This window comes from Podarcis muralis, chromosome 15 (assembly GCF_964188315.1).
Source record: "Podarcis muralis chromosome 15, rPodMur119.hap1.1, whole genome shotgun sequence".
Classification (NCBI taxonomy): domain Eukaryota; kingdom Metazoa; phylum Chordata; class Lepidosauria; order Squamata; family Lacertidae; genus Podarcis; species Podarcis muralis.
Window position 1 is genome coordinate 13,381,831 of NC_135669.1, and position 23,620 is coordinate 13,405,450.

At 47.8% G+C, this 23,620-nt stretch overlaps 1 protein-coding gene and 1 non-coding gene across 2 annotated transcripts in view; one reads left to right on the plus strand and one right to left on the minus strand.

Annotated features, from left to right (window-relative positions):
• The window catches only part of CDON (cell adhesion associated, oncogene regulated), a 122,307-nt gene that overhangs the window by 91,088 nt on the left and 7,599 nt on the right, over positions 1-23,620 (minus strand). The window contains exon 2 of the mRNA XM_028708445.2: positions 16,597-16,647. The gene's annotated coding sequence lies outside the window, so the exon portion shown is untranslated. The remainder of the gene's footprint in view (positions 1-16,596; positions 16,648-23,620) is intronic.
• On the plus strand, positions 13,133-13,206 carry TRNAK-CUU (transfer RNA lysine (anticodon CUU)). The gene has a single exon. It is a non-coding gene; the product is annotated as a tRNA-Lys (tRNA).

Below are 23,620 nucleotides of genomic sequence, written 5' to 3' on the forward strand. Positions count from 1 at the left end.
TCCCCATCACTGTTCTCAAGGAACAGGTATCTCCATCATCACAACCTGCAAATGAGCAGCCCATGGACATCTGGCTCAGTGGAAAACATTTATGTGTTAGCTGCAGATATGCAGACTCACTCTGTTGAAGTGAGAAAATTCTCAGTAAATGAGGCACGGAGAACAACCTGGACCTTAGAACTCTTTTTATTTTAGAGCTAAATACATGATCGATAAGTCTCTGATAATAATAATACAATGGTACTTTGGTTCTTGAACTTAATCCGTTCTGGGAGTCCGTTTGACTCCCAAAACTGTTTGAAAACCAAGGCGCAGCTTCCGGTTGGCTGCGGGAGTTTTCTGCACTCAGTTGGAAGCCGAAGAATTCGCATCGGACGTTCGGCTTCCGAAAAACGTTCAAAAACCAGAACACTTACTTCTGGGTTTGCAGCGTTCGAGAGCCAATTTGTTTGGGAGCCAAACCGTTGGGAACCAAGGTAAGGTAAAGGTAAAGGGACCCCTGACCGTTAGGTCCAGTCGTGGCCGACTCTGGGGTTGCAGTGCTCATCTCACTTTATTGGCCGAGGGAGCCGGTGTACAGCTTCTGGGTCATGTGGTCAGCATGACTAAGCCACTTCTGGCAAACTAGAGCAGCGCACGGAAATGCCGTTTACCTTCCCACCAGAGTGGTACCTATTTATCTACTTGCACTTTGACGTGCTTTCGAACTGCTAGGTTGGCAGGAGCAGGGACCGAGCAACGGGAGCTCACCCCGTTGCGGGGATTCGAACCGCCAACCTTCTGATCAGCAAGCCCTAGGCTCTGTTATTTAACCCACAGCACCACCTGCAAGGTACCCCTGTAATAATAATAAAAATGCTGAAGAGGCAGGCATCTGTACAATTTGATGCTAAAACTTTACAATTCGCAAGCAAATGCACTCCCACCTGTATTGTGCAGTGGAATGTTTCACAGGGGAGCAGTTAAGGCCAGAGGCGCCAGCTTGTGAGGGTGATGCGGGGGAGTGACATTGTGCGTGTTACATCACAATGTCCTAACATCGCGCCTCCCTCCCTAAGCTGGGCAGAAGCTTCCAAGGCTTTGGGAAAGAGGCACTAGTCTTTAATACTATAATACTCTAATTTACTGGGAACATTTAGGTGACTAGCCACACACCCTACGCTGGGACCTGCAACACTTCTGAGCGACGAGACTCTGCATGCTTTCCTTAGGATACTATCAAGGGCATTCACAAGTTGCCTGATTTTCCATTTGTCTCACCCCATAACATTTCAGGGTACTGAGTATGTTCAATCCTTATTAGGCTACTTAAGTATATCACCAAGACTGGGCTACTGAGAAACAATAGGTTTGGATCCATTTCCTCCAGCACCTTCCACCTTTGTTTACTGCAGCAGCTAGACTGGTGACTGGGAGTGGCCACCAAGACCACATAACACCAGTCCTGAAAGATCTACATTGGCTCTCAGTACGTTTCTGGGCACAATTCAAAGTGTTGGTGCTGACCTTTAAAGCCCTAAATGGCCTCAGCCCAGTATACCTGAAGGAGCATCTCCCTCCCCATCATTCTGCCCAGACACTGAGATCCAGCTCCGAGGGCCTTCTGGCGGTTCCCTCGCTGTGAGAAGTGAGGTTACAGGGAACCAGGCAGAGGACCTTCTCGGTAGTGGCACTCGCTCACCCTGTGGAATGCCCTCCCATTAGATGTCAAGGAAATAAACAACTATCTGACTTTTAGAAGACATCTGAAGGCATCCCTGCTTAGGGAAGCTTTTAATATTTGATGAATTATTGTATTTTAATATTTTGTTGGAAGCCGCCCAGAGTGGCTGGGGAAACCCAGCCAGATGGGCGGGATATAAATAATAAATCATCATCATCATCATCATCATCATTATCATTATTATTATTATTATTATTATTATTATTATTATTATTATTTTGAATAGTAGTGATAAAATATAGTGATAAAATGTAGTAGTGATAAAATATAAGTAAAGATAAAATATAAAAGAGGACATCAAGGCAAGAGCTGGGAGGAGTTTTGAAATTATAACCAGTACCCAGATAACACCCTTTTGTGTTATATATACCGGTATATATATTCGTCCAGGCAACCTTGTTAGCACATTAAAATAGGTGTGAAGTTTTTGCTCCCCTTATCAATAGCTTATTAAGATTTTTCAACGACAACTGTAAATGATAACAACAGAAATGAAGGGGGGGGGGAATTTATCTAAAATTAAACTTAAGGTTTTGAAATGACAGGCTTCGGGTGGTAACAAAACGCCTGGGAAGAAGAAAATATTCTAATAAGGAAATGATGTCTCTGTTGCTCCAGTCAGGGGTCTTTGCAAAATTACTGAAAGATGCATAGTTAATTTCTCTCTTGTAAAGTGACAGTCGCACCCCCGCACCCCTAGAAATGGGATATCAATTACAACAGGCTGGTAGAAGTTGTCATTATTATACGGAAACCATACAAGCCACCAGCAGTACATACTGGTGCAAAATCATCATGCCAAAGCAGAGAACATGCCCTTGATCGTTGTTTTTGTGGGCTACAACCAGGTAAGTACAACACTGTGTAAGCAATGGCAGCCTCTCTGGCCCCACCTGACTGCCCCAGAAGTCACAGTCCTCTCATTATGTCACACTTCAGAAGGAGAGGTTCCCACCTAGAGGGAAGTTAATAGGAGGAGGGACGGAGCTTTGAGGAGCTTATAAAAGAGACTTAAGCAACATCCTTGAAAGCCTCTTTAAAGTGAGCCCTTTTCTTCGCTGCTCTTTGTCTGACTCACTCATTTGCTCCTCTCAATGGGGGATGAAGCCATGTTTTATCAGCTAGGTGACACCAGGCACAATGCTGATATCAGAAGCCAGGCAACAGCCAAATGAAAAATACACCCAGCTGTTCCAAGAGTGAAATGGCAGCCCTGGTCTGCGGAAGCTGGCAGGGCACCATGGGCTTTTGCAACACTCCTGAATTGCTTTGCTTCCCCCCTCCCCAGCTGTGTTTTCCAACACACAATGCAACCGTCTTATGAAAGGGGAGCCTTGGGTGCTTTCAAATGGACTGTTAGCAACCGTGCTGCTTTGAATCCCACCGGGAAATCTGCTGCGAGTTCCACCCATCCGGATCCAGGAGGAAAACCGATTTCGCTGGAATCCAGCAAACAGATGATTTCACGTACACGTTTCACTTTATTTCGTTTTCTACATTTGTATCCAGCTTTTCCTCCAAGGATCCCAAGGCACTTATCGCTTCTCTCCCCCTCTTTTGTTTTATCCTCACAGCAATCCAGTTAAGTAGATGAGGCTAAAATATATGACACAGTTTGTGGTTGCGAGGGGACTTGAACCCATCTCCCAGGTCCTGGTCTGATACTAAAACCACTGCATACTAGCTCCCACATGTTATGTAGGTATATTTTGCTTATTGGGAGTTAAACAGCAGCATGAGATTGTTCCTATACTTATCCTGTAGTTAGATCATGTTTGCACTGCAACATGGAGATTGTAGTGTTTGTCCATGGTGCGGATAATAATAATAATAATAATAATATTAAAAAAAATAGGTGAAAACGTTGAGAGAATGCCTCTTAAACAATTACAGTTTTAGGGGGTGTCCATGAGCAGACTGCTCTTTTCTGTACTTATAATGTAGTTAGATCATGCTTGCACTGCAACATGGAGATTGTAGTGTTTGTCCATGGTGTGGATAATAATAATAATAATAATAATAATAATAATAATAATAATATAGGTGAAAATGTTGAGAGAATGCCTCTTAAACAATTACAGTTTTAGAGGGTGTCCATGAGCAGACTGCTATTTTCTGTGCTTATAGTGTAGTTAGACCATGCTTGCACTGCAACATGGAGGTTGTAGTGCTTGTCCACAATGTGGATGTCATTGTAGGTGAAAATGTTGAGAGAATGCCTCTTAAACAGCCAGGCAGACTGCTCTTTTCTCTTTACAAGCATTCAAGTAAAATTCTCTCTGAATCAGAGGACTTTCCTTTCCCAGTACATTTTGCCCTGCAGTTTAACGAGCAGAAGTGTTCCCGGCAAATGACCGTCAGGTGTAAGCCTAAAAGAGGTAGTCCAAAGCTAGACAAGACGTCATTCATGCAATTTGCAATTTCTGGAATCGCTTTTTAAAAAGTTAATAGCAGGTGCTGAGTCCCAGACCCTGGCCAGGAAGGAGGGGGCTTTAACCCTTTGCCGCCCACTGTGGCCCTGATCCAGATCGCCTGCCTCGTGCCTGCCGTTTGCATCGGAAGGAAAGCTCCCATTTGTACCCATGGGAGATTTACGGGCTGCCAGCCCAGTTTCACCTGGCATTTGCAAAACATAAATCATGGAGGGGAAACGGGGCAGCTGAAGCACATCCAATGACCCGTTGGCATCTATCCATGACGGAATAGAGGCCTCTCTCAGCCACCCGGGGGGTCATCTCCAAGAAATGCCATTTTGGAGTTAAGAAGGACTGTAGCTCAGTGGTAGAACACCTGCTTAGTGTGTAGAAGGTCCCTGGTTTAGTCACTGGCATCTCCTGCTAGGACTGGAAGAGTTCCTGGTCTGAAACCCTGGAGAACTGCTGCCAGTCAGTGAAGACAGTGCTGAGGTAGGTAAAGGGACCCCTGACCATTAGGTCCAGTCATGACCGACAGCTTCCGGTTCATGTGGTCAGCATGACTAAGCCGCTTCTGGCAAACCAGAGCAGCGCACGGAAATGCTGTTTACCTTCCCGCCAGAGCAGTACCTATTTATCTACTTGCGCTTTGACATACTTTCGAACTGCTAGGTTGGCAGGAGCAGTGACCGAGCAATGGGAGCTCAACCCATCACGGGGATTCGAACCACTGACCTTCTGATCAGCAAGTCCTAGGCTCTGTGGTTTAACTCATCAGTGCTGAGCTAGATGGACACTAATGGTTTGATTCAGTATAACACAGCTTCCAGTGTGTGTGTGTGTGTGTGTGTGTGTGTGTGTGTGTGTGTGTGTGTGTGTTCACACCCACCCTGCTGGATCAGACTCAAAACCATGGGGGGGGGGCAGGATACCCACCTGTCATCATCCTCCGTTTAGTAGAGACAGGATGAAATATCTCAACAACAGTTGTTTTAAATGGCTTCCTTTTGACCCCAAGTGCTGAGAAAAACCAGTCAAAATCTTAGTCATTTGACAACGAGGAAGCTAAGTAACAAATTAACACCAGGGAGTACCTTTCATGCCGTTAACGAGTATATTTTGCAAAACTACAAAGAACACACCTTTTTTTAAAAGAAAAATCTAAACTAAAACAAGTTTTCTTAGATTTGCTGAAAACCTTTTCAGCCCTTCCTTCTCAAATTCCTGCTTTCCCCCGATGCAGTTTTTCTGTGCACGGTCAATAAGCAAAGCCCAGTGAGACGCTGCCGGGTCACTGACGGCCTTAGCTAGATCTTTACTCTCTTCAAGGTACCGAATGACCGCTCTAGGGTGCAAGTGACACGTGGCAGAGCAAGAGAGATGAGCAGAGCCTTTTTTTTGTGGTGTGGCAAAAGGTTTCCAAGTCATTTACTAGGTCTGCTATGTTCAGCTCTTTCAACTGCTCTTTGCTGAGTTTCTTCTGCTTCCCCATGGCGTACCATAGTTCAGCTTCGGAGTCGGAGCTCAGTTGGGTTGCCGGTTGCATTGCTGGAAATGTGCCACAACATCAACCAAGTGACCTTTGGCTATGCCCATAAAAGGTAAAGGGACCCCAGACCATTAGGTCCAGTCGTGACCGACTCTGGGGTTGCGGCACTCATCTCGCTTTATTGGCCGAGGGAGCCAGCGTACAGCTTCCGGGTCATGTGGCCAGCATGACTAAGCCGCTTCTGGCGAACCAGAGCAGCGCACGGAAATGCCGTTTACCTTCCCGCCGGAGCGGTACCTATTTATCTACTTGCCCTTTGACGTGCTTTCAACTGCTAGGTTGGCAGGAGCAGGGACCGAGCAACGGGAGCTCACCCTGTCACAGGGATTCGAACCACCGACCTTCTGATCAGCAAGTCCTAGGCTCTGTGGTTTAACCCACAGCGCCACCCATGTCCTGGCTATGCCCATGCCAAAGGCCTATTAAGTCCAGCATCCTGCTTCCTCCATTGGTCAGGCAGATGCCTCCTTCAGTTCCATGAGGACAAAACAAAGACTACGGCCTTCCCCTGCTGTGACCCTACAACAAGGGGAATCCAGCTGCAATGCTACTTCTGAACATGAAGATCTGAGACACTGCCAAGGGCCAGCATGGTTGGGCATCCACCCTAGAAGGGTGCTGACAAGAGCTCTCCTGGGCCTGCTCCCCTACCTGTAGCCTGCTTGATCACCAGACGCCAAGACAATGGCAGTGGGGAGAAGGAAGGGCAGGAGATGCCACTGACTGCTTGCTCACTGGATCGCTGCCTGGCAAGCAAGCAAGCAAGCAGTAGCCATGATGAGGGAGAATGGTGATAAGCAGGTAGCCTCACAAAGGATGCGGGGCCCGTGGCAGGTATCTTGCCCAAGGACCAGCAACGGCCCATCCCATTTTGCCACCTGAGGTGAAACGAGAAGGTGCTGCTCCTCTTGTGGCTACTGCCCTGCAACCAAAGCCCTACTTACTGGGGTCATGTGGTGGTGTACATGGTTCTTCCCCTTCCTGATTTAATCCCCACAAAAACCCTGTGAGGTAGGCTAGCCTAGGAGGCAGAGAAAGGCCCAAGGTCACTCAGCGAGCTTCGTGGCCGAGTAAGGATTTGACCCCTGGTCTCCCAGGTCCTACTCCAACACTCTAACAACTATATTACACGGGCTCTTTCTTTTCGGCAGCTTCTTTAAGAAGCAATATTTGGGTGGTTTTGCATGTGTGTTGTATCTTCTGATACTTATTCACTCATTTTCAAACAACATCTCTCTGTTGTGTGAATTAAGTCTTCTTTTGTACACCTCCCTGGATTCTTTTGATAAAGAGCAGTACAGAAGTATTAAATCCAGGGCGAGCTCTGAAGTGACCCTTTTGAGTTCCACCTGCCCAGAGAAAGATGTTCTCCCTTTTGTTCTCCCTTCTCAAGTTCAATACTTGATGCTTGCCAAAAGGTAAATAGTTCTGTTCCCCCACCACATCCGCCTGCCCTGCCGCCATGGGACTAAAAATAGTGAGAACTGGGGAGTGGGGGTAATTTTCAGCCAACCTGGTTTTCATTGCAAGAGGAGAGTCTAATTTATTCTGACCTGTGCCCATTCGCTTCCCATTACTGATTGGAGCCTTTAAACTCCCTTTCAAGCTTCAAAAGAACAAAAAAGGAGGGAGAAGTAACCCCAGCCCCCACCAACCTTTCGCAAGGTCACGTTAACCAGTTTGCTGCTCAGAGATGGATATGATCGGAGTGGGCTGGAATCACACGAGAGAAGGTGGCGTGGTTTGAAGGGCACAAAGCTCTGCCCATTTGCAGAGCCATAAACAGAGGCCGTGACACACACTCGCTAGGAATGGCAGATGGAGGCGACCATTTCCAGAGGGACAGTGCTGCGTCAGTCTGGTGCCCAAAGCGTTTCGCCGCCCGAGGCAACAGGCAAGATGGTGCTGCCCTCCTAAGTCCATGTACAAAAGCCAATCAGAGTGGCGCTCGGTTCAGCTGTGGCAGTGAGGCGGCATCATCTGAGGGCTAGCTTTGGGGGTACATAGCAGGCCGCTTGGCTCAGACAGACCTGGCCCACAACACCTCATTGCTGCTCCCTCAGCTACTTCTGCCTAAGGTGGTCAGCTCACTCTGTCTAACAGCAGTGGAGACAACAGCAGAGAGCAGCACCTTAAAAGCAAACACAATACAGTGGTACCTTGGGTTAAGTACTTAATTTGTTCTGGAGGTCCGTTCTTAACCTGAAACTGTTCTTAACCTGAAGCACCACTTTAGCTAATGGGGCTTCCCGTTGCCGCCATGCGATTTCTGTTCTCATCCTGAAGCAAAGTTCGTAACCCGAGGTACTATTTCTGGGTTAGCGGAGTCTGTAACCTGAAGCGTATGTAACCCGAGGTACCACTGTACAGTCATACCTCGGGTTACAGATGCTTCAGGTTGTGCGTTTTCAGGTTATGGACGCGCTGAAACCCGGAAGTACCGGAATGGGTTCGCGCATGTGCAGAAGCGCTAAATTGCACTTTGCGGATGTGTAGAAGCGCTGAATCACAACCCACGCATGCACAGACGTGGCACTGTGGTTTGCAGATGCTGCGGGTTGTGAACGTGCCTCCCGCGCAGATCACGTTCGCAACTTGAGCATCCACTGTAATTATAAGCTTTTAGGGGCTAGAGTCAACTGCAGCAGATGCATGCGCAGTGCTCCCCCCCCCAGTTGGCGCATGCCAGAGCACAGTTCTGGCACCTCTCAGTTGGGCACCATTGTTGGCCAGCTCCCCCTTGCTGCTTCTCGCCGTTACAGATTTCTGAGAAGCCGGAAACGAACATTTCAAGTCAAAAGCCAGCCAGCGTTTGTGAATCTACACTTTTCTAAGGTCTACGACTCCACCTACCTCCTAGCCACTTCTAGCTGCAATTAGTCAAGCTACAGGGAGGATGCTGGTTTCGTTTTCTGTCAAAGACATATACTGTCGTACCTTGGAAGTCGAACGGAATCTGTTCTGGAAGTCCGTTCGACTTCTAAAACATTTGGAAACCAAAGTGTGGCTTCTGATTGGCTGCAGGAAGCTCTGATTGCCAATCGGAAGCCGCGAAAGCACCTTAGGACGTTCAGCTTCCAAAAAATAGTTCACAAGCCGGACCACTCACTTCCAGGTTTGCGGCGTTGGGGGGGGGGGGAAATTCGAGAACTAAGCTACGATTGTAGAAGGTATGACTGTAGAAGGTTCTTGGCAAATTGTCAAGCCAGTCCGTTGCACAGTTCATACAGCTAGAACAAAAATACTTTTAAAGCTGCTGTTCCATTATTGTGCCTCTCATTAAGGTTTTGCCCCAAGTGATACCTGATAGCCAGCAGGGCTCTTTGACAAACAAATGTTATTGCTTCTAAATTATTGTTAATGTTTCCTGGATGGGGGATTCACCTGCAGGGACAGAGGCAGAGACCCTGGCCCCGCAAATAAGTGGGCAAGAAACAGCAATTGCAGTTTTGCGAAGACACCGTGGCAGAAAAATGAGAGGAGTGGATTGACTTAAGGTGAAGCACCTTGGGGTTCAAAGGCTGCATACACATATATTTAAAAGCACATTCTCTCACTCACCCCTCTTTGAATCCTGGGAACTGTACTTTGTTAAGGGTGCCGCAAACTGTAGCTCTGTGAGGGGCAAAACGAGAGATAGCCCACCCCTGGGTGCTTCACCAGAACTGTTGAATTTCAGCCCATTGTGTAGTGGTTAGCTCACCCCCAATAAAAAGAGCCAGCCCCAAATAGGACAGGGCATGTTTTAAAAACTTTTACTTTTCAGCTGGGGTTCAGCTGGAATACGCCCACAATAAAAGGCGCATTGAGTAAAACTGCTTCCCCGGTGACCACTAGGTCATACTGCCCCTTCCAAATTCTGTGACAATAAAGAACCGAATGCCACACTCAGAATAAACGGTGCACATTTTGTAATTGCCTGTCTGATTCTGATTTATTGCAGTGTTTTAGGTTCTTTTTGCTACAAAATGCTGTGTTGGGGGAATTATTAATTTATTTTGCTAAGTATCAGCATGGGCATTCTGCATTTGCACAGATTCTCAGAATACAGACAACCAGTCCTTTTTTTCCTGGGGGGACGCAGGGGTACACACCCCCCTAAACATGTTGTGAATCTAAGTTTGGCCTCATTGAGGGGCAGTATTTCAATATGAGTAGGAAAATGAGAGTACCCCTAAACATTTTTTAAAGAAAAAAAAGCAATGAACACAACCCATCCACTGTTTTGCTGTGCTTTCAGCAGCTGCCACCTACTGATGTTCATTGCGCTGATGTCCATGAGCACTAGAAACTTGACAAAAATAAAAGAGACTATTCTCTGAAAGAAAGAAGGGGGGGGGGGACACTTGGGGCAGACAATGGAATTATCAAAGCTAGCTGGGTTTGTTCTTTTAAAACCAACCAACCTTGGGTTATGATAGTGAGTCCAAATTAGTCACTGAAAGGCAAGATCTACTCAGAGAAAGCCTAAACATGCCAAGTACAGTGGTACCTCGAGTTAAGTACTTAATTCGTTCCGGAGGTCCGTTCTTAACCTGAAACTGTTCTTAACCTGAAGCACCACTTTAGCTAATGGGGCCTCCTGCTGCCAGTGCGCCGCCGGAGCACGATTTCTGTTCTCATCCTGAAGCAAAGTTCTTAACCCGAGGTAATATTTCTGGGTTAGCAGAGTCTGTAACCTGAAACGTATGTAACCCGAAGCGTATGTAACCCGAGGTACCACTGTATATTGTTCAGTCACCGTTTCGATCCACACAGCAGAATTTAGAAGCAAATAATTTAGAAGTGAGAGTTGTATCCTTGGATGTTGCGATGGAGCAGGATTCCGGGTCTCTGCCGGATCCTTGTTTTGCACCCAGTATTCACTGCGCCCACCTCAACGGAAACCAATCCGGGACTTTCCGTGTTTTGTTCTCCCAAGGAGGGACATGCCCCTCGAGCCACAGCGAGGATCATTTTTCTCCAGATGACCCTCCATTTCAGTAATATGATAGTCCTGTCATGGTTCCAAGCCCTGATTTTGGCAGAACAAAGCCACAGTGCATCTTTCACTCCTCCAGCCAGGGAATGCAGCTGCGGGTCAGAGCGTGACCAATCAGGAATGAACATTTGGAGCGCATCTAATGCAGTTTGTACAGGGAGCCTTTCATGCATTCATGGGAGTGAATCTCACAAAGCAGAGCTGACATTGCCTTGCTCTTCCAACTTTGATATCTCACACCCTGCTCTGGGATAATCCGGCAGGACCAGACCCAGCCCAGCTGAATAACAGCAGTGTCCTGGCTGGAGCGCTTTTAACGCTGAAAAGCAATCTCGCCGAAGATGACGAAGGCTGACTCTTCATTGCACTTGGCTGTACGCGGAGGAGCCTCGCTTCTGACCCCCCTTCCTTCCCCCCAGGAGAAACGAGGAGCCTGAGAAACAGTCTCGACCCCAGCTCGGCCCAGAGCTGAAAAGCGAGCCAAAGTCTGGAGCTATGTTTCCGCTACCTTCCCGCAGAGCGCGAGATTGATGAGAACAGGAGTCCATAATCAACTTGATCCGACCCCTGTCCTGTACCATGAGGGCCCCTTAAAGAAACACTGTCACATTAGAATTAATGATTTTTTTGTTGCCGGGCCCGGCCTGCCAGTCCTTAGCAATTTAAAAGCATGCTGCCTCAACAAGGCCACTTTTTAATTAGCCGGCAGAAGGGGCGGGGCTCTACACACGCACACAATCCAAAATAATCAATTTCAAATTGCCAAAGCCAGATCGGCATGGGGGCAGCACGGGGGTGGGGGGTGGGGGCGAGGAGGAAGGGGAACAATGCAAGCGAGCCCACACTCCCAAATCATCCTGTCTCCCCGATTCAGGCACCATTCTTGCTTCTAAGCTGACTCGGCTGCAGAGTCGCCCTTGTTCCGCGCATTAAAAAGCAACAACCACAAAACGCAAACACACACACACACACCATCAAAAAACCCCCAAAACCAAGCACTCGGGTAAATGGCCTTTGTTTGCTGCGGACAGATCGCTTTGTCACCTCAAAGAAAGCGATCTTTAAACTTTCAACAGATTGTAAATGGGCAAGGCAATTTTTAATGCGACACCCTCCCCGCTTTTTTCACCCCCCCCCTCAGCCCACCCCCTCGCTCCCAGCCTGACATGTTCGGCCGATGTCCTCCTGCGGTTTATACACTGAGGTTTAGATTTCATGACCTCTTTGTGGAGAGTATATCTGGGGACGCGGTGAAATGAAAGGGGTTTCGAGATTTCCAGTGGGAATGCGAATATTATTCCTGGCCGGCTGCCCGTTACATTATGGCATTCTTAGCGACATGATCTGATACGGCATAATGATTGAGACTTGTATGACGGAGCGTTTTGTTTTTTAATGGGAAGGGGGCACCGAATAAGGAGGCACCGCTGCTTTTCTGCAAGGTGAGGGACAGGAATCATTCGGACGGTGGATTCTGTCTTTCTCCGTGTTTAAATGTCTGGCATGTGTGGGTCCTTCCAGACCTGCAGCGGCCTTTTCTGGAAGGAGGTGTCTCCTTTGGAAACCCTCCTTAGATATATGAAGGTTAACATAGGAGACAGCAAGGTCCATAAAACTTTAATGTAACTTTTACGCGCTAACAGCTTCTGTGGTGGCAATAAAAACCATATCAGTCAAATTGTTGGTGCCTAAGAAAACACAGCTGCTTTCATGCCACACCAGAGCACTTGCAGGAGAAAATTTATTGTGGCTGAATAAAACACAATGCAGACCACAGTCATTCCTGGTGTAAATCTGTTGCGTTCAGCGGAGCCGGACCAGCCACATCTTTGGCTCGCTTTTTGTAGTGATGAAATGAAGAGGGGCTTGTTTGTTTTTCTAATTAAATGAAAGGCGAATGGTGTTAATAACGCTTGGGGCCAGATCCTAAGACATGGTGCGCTAGATGATGCTCCAGAAAAGAGACTACAGGTAGGATATACTGTATGCAAAGAAGATGTTTTGCACCTGCACAACGTGGCAAACCAATATAAAGGTAAAGGGACCCCTGACCATTAGGTCCAGTTGTGACCGACTCTGGGGTTGCGGCACTCATCTCGCTTTATTGGCCGAGGGAGCCGGCGTACAGCTTCTGGGTCATGTGGCCAGCATGACTAAGCCGCTTCTGGTGAACAAGCAACTCATTCCAAAGGGGTATCTGTGTTAGTCAGTTGCAGCAAGACTCAACCTCCTGAACAGCAGGGGATTTATAGCATTTGGGGGCCCGTGCTTATGAACAAATCCCATTTTCTTTTAAAAAAATTCTTTTTGTCATAATGATGCCATCATCACATTTCAGTCCAATACAGATGTGCATTACACACACACAAACACACACCCTAGTTTGTTATATAACTAATACATCCAAAGTCTCAGCCCAACTTTATAGTTAGACTGTTTTACTCCAATTGTCACACAATTAGTGTGCCCATCATAGCTCAGTTGGTAAAGCATGAGACTCTTAATCTCAAGGTTGTGGGTTCGAGCCCCATGATGGGCAAAAGATCCATCCATTGCAGGGGGTTGGACTAGATGATCCCCGTGGTCCCTTGACACGACAAGCGACACCCTCATTATCAAGGCCACACCCCTCATTGGCCTTGCTTCACACCTCAAGTTTTATTACCTAGCTGGAATGCATCCTTGAACCATGCCTCTTCCTTGTCTGGATGGAGTGCAGAGGTATAATTCATATTTGTTGCTCTGCCCACCATTGACATGGAGGTTGCCTCGAAGGGAATGTGGCCCCAAGGTTGAAAAAGTTCCCCATCCCTAATCTAGGAGAAGCCTGACTGAAAGACCAAGGAGGGAATTCTTCTATATAAAAGTAGGGCTATGATGAGCAACCAGCAGCCCTACGGCCACACGCAGACCTTAGCCTGATTTCAGAAGTCCTCTGCAAGTGATCTGTTCAGACCTTTCAAAAGATGTCTGACCCCCAGCTGACAGCTGGGCAGTGAAGAGACTGGGGAGGCAGAAGAGAGAAAGATGTTCAGTCCAAGCCCCTGATCGCTTTAACCACCACTGCCTTGGGCCCTTCCCACCAACAGCTTGTGGGTCCTGACCCTCAACAGAAAGAAGGTTCTCCGTCCATGAAATAAAGAGACTAGCCTTTGACTGGTCTGTAGAACAGAACAGATGCAATGTCGGAGCCAAGCCAGTCCCCGGAATGTCTTTTTAAAACAAGGATGTGCAAGGAAGCTCCACCCCAGTCAACCTCTCCATGGGAAGAAGAGCACAGCTTGTGTAAACAGCTTGCTCTGTTGCCTGCTGTTTTCATTATGAGATGCTTGGAGAGGGTGAGCTGTGTTTTGCTTGGGGAACTTTCCAGGTCAGGAATAAAGGAGGGTCCCTTATTTTCCCATCCCAGTACCTAGCGACAGGAATTGCTGTTTTAATTGCAGAAGGCAGATGCAATTTGGCCATCTGTCTTGGGCTTGGGAAGCTCGGCCGACAGGCAGGAACGCGAGGTTTGCCTTGAGAGAAGCAGTAAGGATAAGCACGTGAAAACGGAAGAAGGATGGCTCCTTAAATGATTAGCCAAGCGCGGTGAGTCCAGCTGGACTTTATCAATCACTGTCAGGCTTTTGTCCTGCATGGCGGTCAGTTGACCATGAGGGTAAGGGGCAACTGCAATGAGGGTTATTGTTTCAGGGAGATTGTTGCCAGTTCAGCTAGTTGATTATTGCAGATGGTGCCTGTTGTCCAAACAGCACCGGTGCCTTTTCCCACTGGCAAGATCCAGGGAGCAAAGGACCTGGAAAAGGTGAGTGTTCAGATCGAACCACAAGCAGATTTCCAAGATGAGCCAAGAGCCAATCGACAGAGTGGAAGCCAAGGAGCAAGCTTGGGGACTCAGAACCAAGGAAACCATCGGACACCAAGGAATACCATGGAAGACTTAAAGGCTACAAGAAACAGCACAGGAACTTTATTGCCTCTTTCCAACAGGAACAGAGCAGCAACAGGAAATTCCTGACTCCACCCAGGGACAGGTCAGTTCAGCGCCACCTATTGACTAAACTACATAATGACACTATCCACACCAGGAACCAGCAGAATCAAAGGCAAGCCTAGAAGAAAGCAGGTGTTGGTGTTAGAATTCCTGATCTATGATTGCAGTCACGGGATATTTCTCTATCACATGACGGTGTATGTTTTGACTCCACAGAGTGGGAAGTGACGGAGACAGGATGTTTGTGTTACTGTGTTCCGTGAAGTGGGACTATTGTCCTTTGTTCTTTCTCTTTGCTGTCTGATGCTAGAGAGAGAGGGAGCCATGTTGCAGTGCTCTGTGTGTGTTTATATGTAAATAACGTAGATTAGCCAAAATGCTGAGTTGCTGAGGTCTGTCATGTGAACTGCGAAGACTCTGCGGATCCCTAAGTGTGCAGGTGTTGGTTGTTCGGGCAGAAGAAAGCTTTTGAAGCTACTGAACCATTGACCAGGAGGGAGGGAACATGCCAGTTGGGCATGTGTCTCTGCCAGGGTCCTACTTGAGTGTAGGCTGAACTCCTGACAGTTGGAACCAAAGATAAGTCCAAATGTAGGGCTGCAGGGCACAGGTGCAGAGCATGCAGGGCCACATCAACACCAGGAATGTCTTGTTGCTCAGGTGAAATAAGAAGCTGCCCTGTGACCAGCTTGGGTGGACAGAGCTAGTCCAGGGCCTGAGAGTACGAGGCAGATGCTTCAGCCCATCGTTCTGTAGTTTACCTGGTGAGGCACCTGGACAAAAATCTGAATTGAAGACGGGGCAACTCCTAATCATGACAAATAGCATGTGTTTACAACTCCTTTTAGGGACACGGGTGGCGCTGTGGGTTAAACCACAGAGTCTAGGACTTGCCGATCAGAAGGTCGGCAGTTTGAATCCCTGTGACGGGGTGAGCTCCCGTTGCTCAGTCTCTGCTCCTGCCAACCTAGCAGTTCGAAAGCACATCAAAGTGCAAGTAGATAAATAGGTATCGCTCCGGTGGGAAGGTAAACAGCGTTTCTGTGTGCTGCTCTGGTTCACCAGAAGCGGCTTAGTCATGCTGGCCACATGACCCGGAAGCTGTACGCCAGCTCCCTCAGCCAATAAAGCGAGATGAGAGTCGGTCATGACTGGACCTAATGGTCAGGGGTCCCTTTACCTTTACTTTACAACTCCTTTTGGAAGGAAAGCAGCCAAACCACCTCCAAAGCTGACTGATGGCTGTGGAAGGACAGAGGACCACTGGAGTTTTCTTTCCCTCCTTGCCCAGAAAACTCCTTCTTGGGACCATGAAAACAGGACAGGGATGTGGAATAGTTGGCTCCTGCCTGCCTAGCAGTCCTGCCACCGATTTTTGGCACAGGCTGTGAAGCCCATGACAGGGGAGCATTTCGGCAGCATTTGAACTAAACCCGCATTAGCTAGACAAATAAAGAAATAAACAAGTGGGGGAGGGAAGATTCTGTTTGCACAGCCGTGACCTAAAGTCGGCCATTTACGCAAGGTCAGGAAAAGAGGCCTATTTGGTCTCAATCCCCATCCACTTCCAGCCCAGCCCACCCCCCCATCCCTGGCCCCATCTGCAACAACAAGTAAAGGAGTGTGAACGCTTTGCCATAATAATATCCCTAACCTTGCCCTGAAATGCTTATTGTTAGATTATTATCAGCAGTTAGCACTTACCCGAAAGAGATCAAGGCAGCAGACTTCCCAGGGGACCTCCCAGATGTGTGTGTGTGTGTGTGTGTGTGTGTGTGTGTGTGTGTGTGTGTGGTGTGTGCTGGGGGAAGAGGAAACACTGGACAGGGTCACTGGAAGCATGCCTCGAGGTGGCAAAAACGAAGAGTTTACACAAGGAATTAAGTGGAAATTGGGAAGAGAGGGAAGTAGCGGCATCCACGAAGGCAGACTTACCGTGGCAGGCTACCGTTCCTGGAATGGTCCAGTTTTGCCAAGGAAGTCTTTCTGTGGAGAGCAGAGAGAAGAGAATCAGCTGTGTGGTACCCAGATGGCAGACACTTACACTTGTCACTGGAAGTTGATGCACAAACATATACGCCCCAATGTGGTGCTTCCATGCAAGGATGCTCCCGTGACTTGCGAGCGTAACTGGGGAGGAAAATTCTACCTCACCATCGCCTCCAACCACTTCACCTGATTCAGGTGGAACAAAGAGCTAGGTGCCACCTACACTCCAAATATCCTGTGGCAGCTCCCAGTAGCTTCCTATAGATGTTAACAGCGTGGGGGACAAGATTCAACCTTGCAGGACAACAGAGAGCAGCTGAGGTGGTGCTGAACACTAACTTCTCATAACTACTTTCTGCAAGTGGCTCTGGAGGCAGGAGTGGAATAATAGCAATAGCAATAGCGATTAGCAATAGCAATAGCAATAGCAATAGCAATAGCAATAGCAATAGCAATAGCAATAACAATAATATTTATACCATGCCCATCTGGCTGGGTTTCCCCAGCCACTCTGAGCAGCTCCCAACAGAATATGAAAAGCACAATAAAACATCAAACATTAAAAACTTCCCTTAACAGGGTTGCCTTCAGATGTCTTCTAAAAGTCTACCTCTTTCCCCCCTTTCTTCCTAATGTAATACTAATGTCTCAACAAATGAAATTGATCTGTAGAAAATGTAACTTGAAAAAGAGACATTGCATACTTTTGTAAACCAAGATGTGTGTGCGTGTATACAGTGGACGCTTGGGTTGCGAATGTGATATGTGCGGGAGGCATGTTCGCAACCTGCAGTGTTTGCAACCTGCAGCACGCGTCTGCGCAAGCACGGGTTGTGATTCGGCACTTCTGCGCATGCGCAAAGCGTGGTTTAGCACTTCTGGGCATGCGCGACCGCCGAAACCCAGAAGCAACCCATTCTGGTACTTCCGGGTTTTGGCACATCCGTAACCTGAAAAAATACAACCTGAAGCATCTGTAACCCGAAGTATGACTCTATCTATATCTATCTATCTATCTATCTATCTATCTATCTATCTATCTATCTATCATCTATCTATCTATCTACCGGTATCTATCATCTATCTATCTATCTATATCTATATACAGTGGTGCCTCGCAAGACGAAATTAATTCGTTCAGCGAGTTTTGTCGTCTTGCGATTTTTTTCGTCTTGCGAAGCACGGTGTCGGGAAAGTTTTGGAAAAGCTTCAGAAATCACCAAAGTCTTTTAAAAACCTCAAAAAAGGCTACCACACCACATTCTATGAGTTCCTCCTCCAAGTCAAGTCGCAACTGTATTAACGGTGTTAAGAAAAAGGAAACAAACTTGCAAGACATTTCCGTCTTGCGAAGCAAGCCCATAGGGAAAATCGTCTTGCGAAGCAGCTCAAAAAACAAAAAACCCTTTCGTCTAGTGAGTTTTTTGTCTTGCGAGGCATTCGTCTTGCGAGGTACCACTGTATATCTATCTATCTATCTATCTATCTATCTATCTATCTATCTATCTATCATCATCTATCTATCTATCTATCTATCTATCTATCTATCTATCTATCATCTATAAAGAAAGAAAACCTTCCATGCTTCCTTTGGCCCCAGTGAAGCCTTAGCAAGAGGCCCATTTCAGCGTTCGTCCTTTAGCCTGGTTGCTTTCCCTGCATCCGATGGAGTTGTTCTTCTGGTTTTTAACCAACCCTGTCAACAGGGCAACAGCCCCGCATCCGTAATTGAGCTCATTTGAAAAGCAGTCATCATATTAAAATTGCAGCTGTCATTTTCCCCACGAGCTCTGCTTCCTGAGCTCTTGCAAGCAGAGCAGTCCCCAAAAACTCCCTAAGGCATACCTCAGCTTTGAAGCACGCAAGGCAGGAAATTAAGAACTGTCTTCAAACAAAATCTCTCGACTCCTCCAGGGGTTGAAAAAGAGACAATTTCCTTACTGTCTCCTCTCCTTATACACAGAACAGGATTAAGGTAATCTGGGGCCTTAGGACCAGCAAAATATGACAACCCCCCACCCCCAATAACACCCCCTCCCCAACCTCTGCCCTACTTTAGAGCATTTGGGATATTTTTCAAAAATGAAGGAGGGAACGAGGCCGGCGGGAGAGATCAGAGAATAATCACTGATAGGGTGTTCTTGCATATATGATACAGAGCAGCTATACGTCTGGCAGTGGCATCAAAGTTTTTGCAGGAAAGGTTAAAAACGTAGCCTAAGCACAGCTTCAGAGAGTCAGGGGCATCAATGCTTCTGAAGACCAGTTGCTGGAAACCACAGAAAAGGAAGAATGCTCTTTTGCTCAGATTCTGTTTGTGGGTTTCCCATGGAAATTTGGCTGGCCACTGCGAGAACAGGGTGTTAGGAGGAAGGTCTAGGTATGGAGAGGTAGAGCCAGCAGGAGAACCCAAGAAAAAAAGAGGAGGCAGAGAACTGAGAAGCAAGAAAACCAATAAAAGATAGTTGGAAGAGAGTGTTCCACTGGAGGTAAAGAAAACTGGAGGACGAGCTGGAAAAGGTGACCAAAACTGATAAAGAAAATGGGATGTGTTGAGATGCGCAGGACTCCAGAAGCTTCATCAAATATTAAAAGCTTCCCTACACAGGGCTGCCTTCAGATGTCTCCTAAAAGTCAGAAAATTGTTTATTTCTTTGACATCTGGTGGGAGGGTGTTCCACAGGGCAGGTGCCACTACTGAGAAGGCCCTCTGCCTTGTTCCCTGTAACTTGGCTTCTCGCAGTGAGGGAACTGCCAGAAGGCCCTCAGTGTCCGGGCGGAACGATGGTGGTGGAGACGCTCCTTCAGGTATACAGGACTGAGGCCGTTTGGGGTTTTAGAGGTCAGCACCAACACTTTGACCGGGACCCGGGTGGCGCTGTGGGTTAAAGCCTCAGCGCCTAGGGCTTGCTGATCGAAAGGTCGGCTGTTCGAATCCCCGCGGCGGGGTGCGCTCCCGCTGCTCGGTCCCAGCGCCTGCCAACCTAGCAGTTCGAAAGCACCCCTGGGTGCAAGTAGATAAATAGGGACCGCTTACTAGCGGGAAGGTAAACGGCGTTTCCGTGTGCTGCTCTGGCTCGCCAGAACAGCGATGTCACGCTGGCCACGTGACCCGGAAGTGTCTCCGGACAGCGCTGGCCCCCGGCCTCTTGAGTGAGATGGGCGCACAACCCTAGAGTCTGTCAAGACTAGCCCGTACGGGCAGGGGTACCTTTACCTTTACCTTTACCAACACTTTGAATTGTGCTTGGAAACGTACTAGACCAAGGGTCAGCAAACATTTTCAACAGGGGGCCGGTTCACTGTCCCTCAGACCTTGTGGGGGGCCGGATTATATTGGGGGGGGGGAATGAACCAATTCCTGAGTTAGTTAGATCTGCCTGTCATCGATTCTAGCGCCATCTACTGTTGGTCTCCCTATCTTCCATCCTACCAGTCCCAAGGGCCACAAGCCATTAGAGTGGTACCTTGGGTTACATACGCTTCAGGTTACATACGCTTCAGGTTGCAGACTCCGCTAACCAAGAAATAGTACCTCGGGTTAAGAACTTTGCTTCAGGATGAGAACAGAAATCGTGCTCCGGCGGTGTAGGAGCAGCAGAGGCCCCATTACCTAAAGTGGTGCTTCAGGTTAAGAACAGTTTCGGGTTAAGAACAGACCTCCGGAACGAATTAAGTACTTAACCCGAGGTACCACTGTACTGATTAACAGATAACATAAGGCAGTACAGATCAGCCAGAGGTTTGTACCTGCACTGCAATGATCCATCAAATGCACATGTAATTGGCATTTATTTACAACATATTGTAATGTGTGCAGAAGCGACATCTCTTTTGTGACTTTTGGGGACCCGTCTCTCTTCCCTGCTGGGCATCCTGACAACCTGTCTTTAAAATTCATTCTCCCTTTAGCTCAACTTCCTCTGTCAAATGATGTTCTGTGTACAAAGCCTGGTACACATCACTCCCAAACAGTTAAAAAAAGGCTTCCCAACTTCAGGGTCTCAAACTTCCAAGTCAATTTTCTGTTTGGCCCTAGTGGCAGCCTCAGAACAGCACTGCCTCCTGCAACCCGGTGCCACACAGATGTTTGGGACCACAGCTCTCATCAGTTCCAGCCAGCCCAGCTGCTGTCCGAAACATCTGGAGGGCTCCAGCTTGGGGAAGCTTGACATGGCATTACGCTTCCCAGTCCCAAATAAGAGTGTTCTGCTCTTTCCCTTCCATTGCCTTTAGCACAGCAAAGGAGACAAGTCAAACAAACAAAAGTTATAGAAACTCAGCCTTCTTGTTTATGAAGTAAAAACAATGAAAGTGTCACTGGATTGTAGCGAAAGAGAAATATTTATTCAACAGGCACATTACGCAGCCAAAAAGGCCACACACACCAAAAAACGGTTTCTTAAGAAGCTGCTCCTTGCCTCCAGCATCTTTGCGCCCAGCCGTGTTTGCATCCTGGTAGCCATGGTAACAAAGCCTCACCTCCAGGCCTCCCTTATTCTCTAGCTCCTCACCCCTGGGCTATCTTCCCTTTGTCTCTGGCATAGCCTCTGACCAAGGCAGGTTTCTGCAGACTGTCACAGCACCGGACTGATAACCTTTTTGCACTGACGCACACTTCCTTCCCAATCTTTACCTGTCAGCCACTGCCCAGTTGCAGCAGCAGCAGGTTGCCAAGGGGATTGGGAGAGTGGGCATTCCGATGTAATTCAGTTACAGAATCAGAGACGGAATTCCTGTTCTGCTTAGCATTAGCCATTAGCCTGAACCACCAGTCTGTTTGTTTCCAAAGCTGGCCCAACATATTCTGCTCTTTAGGAGAAAACGGTATATGGTGACTTATCCCACAAATTGAAATTCAAAGCACCCAAGCCCTTTCAAGTTATTTCGATACTTCACACACACACACACACACACACACACACTTATGTATACAATATATAAATTCCTGGATTGATTTCAGCTCATGGGCTGCAAGTTGGCCACTTACACCCTAGCTTATTGCTGGTCCACTTTCTCTCAGAGCTTGTGGGGGGCCCGGACTATATTTTGAAAAAAATAATAAAAATGAACGGATTTCTATGCCCCACAAATAACCCAGAGATGCATTTTAAATAAAAGCACACATTCTACTCATGTAAAAACATGCTGATTCCCGGACATTTCGCGGGCCGGATTTAGAAGGCGATTGGGCCAGATCTGGCCCCTGGGCCTTAGTTTGCCTACCCATGTTTTAGGGGGTCCATGGATCCTAATTGACAGACCACAGCTCCATCTCTGAAGGCATCTTTCACTTGAAGGACTGTCCGCCTGGTCCAAGTTTGTTGTCAAGTTGTTAAAGGTGCTGGGAATTGTAGCTCTCTAAGGGAGTCTTAACAACTCTCAGCACCCTCAACAAACTCAAGCCATGACTGTTTAAGTAGTATAACAGTGCTTTTAATGGTGTGGATGTACCTAATTGTGCCCAAGTTGCCCATTTACAGTTAGTATCTGGAGAACATACTGAGCAGGTACACAGGCCAGCTGGTCTCCATGTTCCTTGCTCTGGGGAAAGGTATTTCAGTCACAGTCATTATTTCAAAATTTGCACATCTGTACACATAAATTCACAGATGTGAATTTTATGCAGCTCTCCGCCCTCTTTCCCTCTCCCTCTCTTCTTAAAAAAGAAGAAGGTAAAGGACCCCTGGCAATTAAGTTCAGTTGTGAATGACTCTGGAGTTGTGGTGCTCATCTCGTTTTACTGGCTGAGGGAGCTGATGTTTGTCTGCAGACAGTTTTTCCGGGTCATGTGGCCAGCATGACTAAGCCGCTTCTGACGAAACCAGAGCAGCTCACGGAAACGCCGTTTACCTTCCCGCCGCAGTGGTACCTATTTATCTACTTGCACTTTGACATGCTTTCGAACTGCTAGGTTGGCAGGAGATGGGACCGAGCAACGGGAGCTCACCCCGTCGTGGGGATTCTAACCACCGACCTTCTGATCGGCAAGCCCAAGGCTCTGTGGTTTAGACCACAGCACCTCCCCTCTTTTCTTGGTGATGTGCAAATGCCCACCCCGAGTCAGCTAGGCAGGGGATGCAACCCCATGTGGGCTTCCTTCAGCTCTGTGGAACCCAAAGAGGGCTCATGCACCTCTGTGGGCACTGGAAGGGCTGAATCAGTTTGCCTAGCTCCTCAAACCAGGGCCATCTGGCTGTTCCCTAGACAAACAGCTTATGCTTATGATTCATATTGGTTTTGCTCGCGATGCATCTGAATCGCCCACAAGCCTGGGAAATGACAGCACGCCTCTCCTTAGTGCAAGACAAGTGTGACAGAACCTGCTCAAGGTCCATAGTACCCACAGTGACATACATACACCCTGGCCAACCTTTCTTCCCACAGGAAACCTCTCTCTTTTCTCATAAAGGACCAGCCTCGCTTCCAAAGGCCATGAAAACCCCATTGGCTACACAGCTGGAGACCTCTCAGTAAGTGGCCGCCACTCGTCTCTTAATAACCGAGGGAGAAATTATTTCAGATATTGAAAGTGGATCTTTTCAGGGGTGGCTTAAGGGCAGACAATAGCTCCGGCCCGTATCATCTCTAACTCAGGCTGACAAACACATGGGAGGCTCCTTGTCTGCGGCTTTGATGTATGCAAATCCCACTGTCGGCTGGGCTGGGTCCACGCCTACAGAGTCTCCTGCTGCAAGACTTTTGCATGCAAACAGGGCCGAGGGAAGCAGTTTTTGCAGGACAACAGCTCCCCACTCTCTGCTTCATGGGGGTGCAGGTCCAGGTGCTTCTTCGGGACACAACACGGGGGGTTGGGAAGTGAGGGGACAGAGCTTTGCGCTGAGGTTCCCACAGAAGACCAAGACTTTCCCATAGCATCCTTCAGGCTGACACACACAACAGTGAAGGGAGACAGAGGCTTGCATAGGTGCAGTTTCAATTGTCTCACTGTGAAAGTTGGTTGCTGTGA